The sequence below is a fragment of the Eurosta solidaginis genome, unplaced genomic scaffold (assembly GCF_040869045.1).
Source record: "Eurosta solidaginis isolate ZX-2024a unplaced genomic scaffold, ASM4086904v1 ctg00001580.1, whole genome shotgun sequence".
In the NCBI taxonomy this organism is placed as follows: domain Eukaryota; kingdom Metazoa; phylum Arthropoda; class Insecta; order Diptera; family Tephritidae; genus Eurosta; species Eurosta solidaginis.
The window spans coordinates 109,086-116,731 of NW_027137186.1; the positions used below are offsets into that span (position 1 = coordinate 109,086).

General features: G+C 44.5%; 1 pseudogene; it reads right to left on the reverse strand.

The window, feature by feature from the left end:
* Window positions 1-980: 980 nt before the first annotated feature.
* LOC137236265 (nucleosome-remodeling factor subunit NURF301-like) lies at window positions 981-2,489 on the reverse strand (annotated as a pseudogene).
* Window positions 2,490-7,646: the final 5,157 nt, after the last annotated feature.

The window sequence follows — 7,646 nt, forward strand, 5'->3', positions numbered from 1 at the left end:
TCTTATTCTTTTATTTCATTTCAGGTACTCTTTTTATTTCATTTCAGGTACACCGCTACAAATTAATGAAAAGTTGGATACAAATACCAACACGTTGCGAATGGGAAGTCATGCAACGTAATATGAGCGGTCCAGCGGCGTTAACGAAACCATACAGCTAATTAGAGCAAGTCTTCACCCTACCTCCAAATAATGATTGGTGTAAACCAATCGATGGTTTCACCCATATATTTAGTCTACTGGTTGCTATGACAAATATCCAGCTGTAATTAGGCTCCCTGAAAGTGTGCAAATCATTTTCAATGGAGAATCGCACAAAGGTGGATGTAGCATATACGAAAACGTGGGCCGATGTTGCATTTACCAAGGGGGGTGGCGTCACGCCGGGTCAGTGCGAAATAACAGAACCAACAACAAATGTTTCGGGATGTAATATTACCATAAAATTACTTGAAGGAGGCAAAGGTATTACGGGCATTCGAAAAACGGGCTACACTCAATACGTGGAGTATTTACAAGTAGACAGAATGGGGCTGTGGAAGAGGCAGATCACGTGATTCAGCACATGCAAAGCAAGAACAAACAAGTAGAATAAGTACCGACCCAAGCCGCAGTAATATCATGCTAAGCGGTGCTGATAATGCTGATATAAAAAAGAGACCATATTGGAACGTTTAAATAAACGTAACAAAGAACGTCAAAACCGGGCTATATGTTAAACTACAGCAACGTAATAAAGAGGATGTACAATTGGGGGGCGCCGATTATTTTGCATTTACATTCGCTGAACGGGTGCGTGCAATAGAGGAACAGTTGCAGGGAATAATTGAAGGTGCAGATGCTGCTGCTACAAAACTATCAGCTCCTATCGCCAACACTAATAACCCTGATTCGACATGCCTCTTCGCTGATATATAACCAATAAAAAGCAAACAATATTCTGTTGGACGACGTGCTTCTGATACAGTTTTGCGCAGGTTCTATTTCATGAAACGCCAGTTTGGTATCATAAACGCTGTTGGTATGCTATCTTCAAAATTAATAACGTTTGACGCACTGTTTGTATAATGCTATCCAAACTACCCATTGTTGTACCAATCCACTTAAATTCTGATGCGGTAGTCACTGAAAATTTGTGTGATAAATGTCGACGTTTATCGCGCTGTTCGTTGCGTTGTGGCTTATTCAACGCAATTGGATTTGATGGATATTGATTTATGTAATTTTCAAAACCATGTTCTATAACCAATTTAAGATGTGAAAATTCCTTTGTGTTCCGACTTGTTTTTAGGCGTGTCATTTTGTTGTCTCCACCGCCGCCGCTGATGGCATTTGCACTTATATCAACATCTTCATCATTCGTGCCACGCCTTAATGCCCACGTTTGCTTCTTTTCTTCGTCCATATATGACAGTCTTTGATATTTGTTATGCTCTTCTGTTATGGATTCTGTTAATGTCATCTGTCGTACAATCTCATCTTTCCGCTCAGTAATTTGATTATAGAGTGCAGCTTCTAAGTCATCCTTATCGAGTATGCCCAATAGTAGTTCTCGTTTTGATTCTGTACTATAATCCCAAATTTTGTCATCATATGCAGGTTGGCCTTCAACGAATGTTCTACGTGCTATGAACCAAAGTTTACGTCCATGTCGATCCGAGACAAGTATCATTCCTTATGGGTACGCCTTGTTCCTCTTGTGGCAATACACAATCCACAACACCACTAACTTTATGCGATTTACATGAATTACACTGCCAATCGTCAGTTGGTATATCATGCAATGGTGGATCGACACATTCGAGATGGTAAACAGCAGGGCATGTTGCGCCGCATAATAGATCGCCTAATCTAGACATCTACGACGATGATCATCGTAATGAATTGGACCCTCTTGTAACATTACGTCTCGTATAGCATTGCTTGTAAAATTGATTGGTTAAAGATTGTAAAACTATAGTACGATCGTTAACACACGTAAATGGATAATCGCCAGCAGCACATAAAATATTATATACTTCGCGACTAAAAATTATATCGCTCTCTACATAGCTACGTAATACCTCCGGCCATGTGATGCCATTAATTAGATAGGAAACTTATATTCACCGTATCTTTTGGATCGAGTGGTCCAAAGGTGAGTTCCCTGAAGGAACAAAGTGAGTTCCCTGAAGATTTTCTTCACGTAAAAATGCCTTCACTAACATAAAATGTACGTCTGCAATTGGTGCACTTTGTTCGTCACTTGTCAATGCAGCGCAAAAATCCTCAAAACGAAATGGTGATAAGCGTATTAAATGACGAAAACGTCGTAATACTGCATATACGCTCAATGCCTTGATTATTAAGTCATGTTTCATTAATAAATCGGCAGAAGATTCCGGCAATACCAATGGCTCATATTCACGATCTGGTAGCCAAATGGGGTCTAGACTTGGTGGCCGCGCTTCGAAATTGGAGTCGAATCTACTGCGCTCGGAGGACGACATATGAGTATCTACCAGTGCTATCAGAATACAAGCACCCCGATGTGGTCGGAATTACTTTACTCAAGGACTAGTGCTGAGGTAAGTAGGTAGTAATGATAGCTAAAATCACCTTAATTTCAAAAGCAGTTAATTTAACAGGTGGAACAACGTTGACAAAACAACTACCTCAAATGCTACTACAGCCAAACCACAGGAACGTGCAGAACCTGCGCACCACATGACGGAGATTGATACGCCAAACGGATTTAAAGGTATGATGGTAAACTATATTACGTTAAGGTAATAAAATATTAGCAGCCCAATTCCCTTCTCCCCTTCCTCGTATTCTAAATAGAAATTCCTTGTGAGTTTTCTTTCACGTCTCCCTTTCCTCCTATTCTGAACAATGTTCGAAAAGGAGGAAACCAGTTATGGGAGAAGAGTAGGTATTATGACTGTGAGGGAGAGGGATATTTCCTTGCCATCATAGGAGTTTTTCCACTAGTTAAAGGGAATGCATCAAAATAGTTAAAGGAAATTGGTTCTTTTAAGAAAGAACACTTAATTGTACAAATGTGTGCTAAAATATGTATTTGCATTGTACCACAATGTTCTCACTGTTAATACAACCGCATCAACAACCACAATATTCTTTATTTTAAGTCGAAAAGTATCATAAGCAACGGAAGAGCTCTTTGTATACTTGATGTAGCCATTTAGAAATTGCGCAAGGATTTTAAGAAGGCTTAATTAAATTTTTGTATATGGCGAAGGGCGAACTCAACTCGACATGGCCGCCAGAAATGTGCCTTGCAGAATGAGAGCAGGCCTCTCCGGCGGATTTGTGTTATCCCGCCGTCTCCTTCTTATGCTCCTCAGTTGATGTTGCTGTGGCACCAATTCATTACTCATTTCACATGAAATGCAATAATGTGCGTGGTTTACACCTTATTTCTTAATTTCAAACAAATTAGCAACAATCATTAGACCTTACAAAATTTATTTTTTTTTTAAACAAAATAAGAAATGCGCAATGAGATTTCAATTGACAAAACAGCTGACTTCGAAAATTCGAAATTCCTATTCCCCAATTTTTCTTCTCCCTAGGAGAAAAGATATGTAGATGTTTTAAGACAAAATCATGATTATTGATTCACTGGTATTCTGTGGCAGATAGCGGATCTGCGGTAGGGTTCTGTTGGCCTAGTTCGGGGTGAACGAGAGCGGGTTTAAGTGGGTTGTTGTCTTCGTTCGGGATGAACGAGAGCTGGGGTAAGCGGGTTGTAGGCCTCGTTCAGGGTGAACGAGAGCTGGGTTATACGGGTTGTTGGTTATAACGGTTGGGAGTTACAAGTCTCCCTCACCCTCACTGGAGGGTGGTAGTAGGACCAATTTCGTGATTGGTCGGGTGGTTTGTCCTCTTGCCGTATCAAGTTCGACGACTCGAACTCGGTTATCGGGGCCATAATTGAGGTTGGCTATCCGACCTAGTCTCCATTCGTTGGGGGGCAGATTGTCCTCTTTAATGACGACTAAGTCCCCCTGTTTGAGATTCGATTGTGGATGCTTCCACTTAACGCGCTTCTGCAGTTCGGTGAGGTACTCCGTTTTCCACCGCTTGCAGAAGGTTTGATGCAGCGCCTTAAGTTTTTCCCATCGATTGACGAGTGAAGCGCGATTCTCGCTGACGTCAATCTCGGGTGGCGCTAGTAGGTGGCCCCCGACGAGGAAGTGCCCGGGGGTGAGTGGCTCCAGGTTGGACGGGTCATTTGAAGATGGGCTTAGGGGTCGGGAGTTGAGACAGGATTCAATCCTACACAGGAGGGTGCTAAACTCCTCTAGAGTAAATTTATGATCCAATGCGATCTTTTTGAAATGGGTTTTGAAACTCTTGACTCCCGCTTCCCACAGTCCGCCCATATGAGGAGCAGCTGCTGGTATGAAATGCCATGTAATGGTTTGGTGGGCATATTTAGAGAGGGTTTGGTTGCGCGCATCAACGAGGAATGCCTTGACCTCTGAGCGGAGAGCCCTCGACGCACCGACAAAGTTCGTTCCGTTGTCGGAATAGAGGTTTTTCGGGCATCCTCGTCTGGAGACAAACCGACTAAATGCTGCTAGAAACGCGGCGGTGCTGAGGTCGCTAGTCGCCTCTAAGTGGATCGCCTTAGTCGCAAAGCAGACGAATAGACAGACGTAACCCTTAGACATGCGGCATCCTCGTCCGCTGTAAGACTTTATGTCAAACGGTCCTGCGAAATCCACCCCGGTGTTGGTAAATGCCCTGCTAAAGGTAGTGCGTTCCGCAGGGAGGGTTCCCATGAGTTGCGTCGGGGAACGTTTGCGAAATAGCGTACAGGCCTTGCAGTTGTGTATGATGGATCGGATCATGTTTTTGACCCGAGGTATCCAATACTGCGTGCGTAGGAGCCGCAGCATTAGTTGGTTTCCGCCATGTATGGAAATGGTGTGGACAAACTGGACCAGGAGACGGGTGAGTCGGCAGGCGTAAGGGAGGATTATCGGGTGACGTTCGTCGACGGGAACGTCCCTGGATGCGTTGAGGCGACCCCCCACCCGAAGGACATTATCTTCGTCGATAAAGGGGTTTAAAGAGAGAATCTCGCTTTTGGTCGCGATGGGTTTCCTAGTTCTCAGAGAGCTTATTTCTTCGGCATAGTGGTTGGTTTGGGATATCCTTATGAGACGGCTAGTCGTAGCCTTGATTTCGTCAGGCGAGATCTGGTGAGACTCTGCCTTAAAGGACATTTTAGTTTTTGGACGTGTTCTATTCGAGAATCGTATAATGTAGGAGATAACCCGCAACGCTCTTGATAGATCGGAAAACCGATCAAGAATATCCATCTGTCAATATCTGTCCATAGGTGCATGTTAAATGTGCCTAAGTTCAGGTTCTCCATCACATTTTCCAAAGTTTCAGCCAGCAAGACGGCACCGCATAACTCCAATCTTGGTAGTGAAATTGTTTTTACTGGTGCCACCCTCGTTTTCGCCATGAGTAGACTAACGTATGCCCTATCGTTGATCTTAGCTCGCACGTAAACCGTAGCCCCGTAAGCTTTTTCGGACGCGTCACAGAAGCCGTGAATTTCTATATCGTTGGTTGGGGTGAAGTGCACCCACCGAGGTATACGAATCCGGTTAATGGCGGGGTACTCCTGCATAAAGGTTTGCCACCGATCTAAAGTGATTGTGGATACCGGTTCATCCCAATCCGTCCCCTCCAGCCAAATGTTCTGCATTAATATCTTAGCTACGATGATAACTGGAGCAAGCCAGCCTAACGGGTCGAAGAGTTTGGCGATGGCCGATAGGATCGCCCTTTTTGTTAAGATGTCTTGGTTTTCGATTGGTTTCGCTGTGAAATAGAAATAGTCGGAATGCGCGTTCCAACGGATGCCTAGGGTTTTTACCATGCTCGCGTCCTCGAATTCCAGAAAGTCTTCCGTAAGCCTGTGAGGTTTGGGTATGCCCTGTAGTATCCTACTGCAGTTAGATGTCCACTTTCGCAGAGGGAATCCTGCTGACTTTAATGCAGCTGTGATTTCATCGCGGGCCGCGATTGCTGCTTCGATGCTATGTCCCCCTGCAAGGACGTCATCGACGTACATACCGTTTCGCAAGATATGCGCTGCGGTTGGCAGAGACGCCTCGACGTCTTCAGCAAGTTCATGTAGGGTTCTGATCGCTAGATAGGGGGCACAGTTTACCCCAAAAGTTACCGTGTTGAGCTCAAACACGCTGACAGGGTCCTCTGCTTGGAGTCGAAAAACTATTCTTTGGTATTGGTTTTGATTTTCCTTTACCCAAATTTGCCTGTACATCTTCTCAATGTCGCTATTGAAGACGTACTTGTAGAATCTCCATCGGAGGAGCAGTATTGTTAAGTCGGATTGCAGTACTGGGCCGGTGTGTAGAACATCGTTCAGGCTTATGCCATTGGATGTCGGGCACGACGCGTTGAATACGACCCTTACTTTAGTCGTTGTGCTTTCTTCTTTGATCACCGCATGATGCGGTAAGAAATAGCAATCAGTTGATTGTGGTGGTACTACGGTGTGCACCTTAGTCATGTGCCCTAACGTGACATATTCTGTCAGTACCCTATTGTATTCCATCTGTAGGGCCGGGGTCTTGGCTAGGCGCGTCTCGTTCCGATAGAACTGAGAGCAGACGCTCTTGAGAGATGGGCCCAAACAGACGGTTTTTGGGAAGCTTTGTTTGAATGGAAGGGCGACAGTATATCTTCCATCTGAATTCCTTTCCGTTGTGTTTTTATATAGTGCCTCGCAATAGGCATTATCTTCGGTCAGTGCCTTTTTTGTAGGTACGTTTTCAAGTTCCCAGAAAGCGGCTAGCTGCTTGTCTAGGCTAATTTCATTGAAAAAAGATACTCGTGTATTGGTTGGGTGAGGTGCATCTGCACGACCGGTTAAAATCCAACCGAAGACGGTTTCTTGGACGAGAAGCGTATTTAGGACGTTCTTCCGTATACCGTTTAGTATGATCTGGGGATAAATATCGCCTCCAAGTATGAGGTCGACTGGTTCATTAATGAAGAACCTCTTATCCGCCAGAATCAGATCAGGGAATGCTTGCCGAGTCGTTGCGCTCACTTGGCAAGTCGGAAGGTCCCCTGTTAATTGAGGCAGGACTAGGGCCACTGTATGGATGCTTACTAAGGGGTCTGTAAGCGAACCTAAGTTAATTGAGCATGATTCCTTTACCTGTGCAGATGGTGTATTATTTATTCCTGACACCTGCACATGCAAACGTTTGGACGGAAGGTTTATTCGCTTCTTTAGTCTTTCAGTTATGAAAGAGCATTCGGACCCAGAGTCTATCAGCGCTCTGGCGGAAAATTTCACCCCGTTGTACATTATATGAACCCGCGCTGTTCCTAATAACACCCCTTTAGTGGGGTTAGCATGACACGAAGAGACGTTATTAGTATTATCTTTTCTTTTTTCAGACTCCATCCTTGCCCAGCCTGCTGTGAGGTTGAAGGTGAATTGTCGGTGGCGTTTTGAGTCCACCTTTGAGGAGTTGTCTTTGGTTGTGCTGTCGGAAGATGGAGCAAGGTGTTGTGCCTTGCGTGGCACGTGCTGCAATTGAGTTGGCTAGTGCATCGTGTCACGGTGTGTCCACCCGACAGAC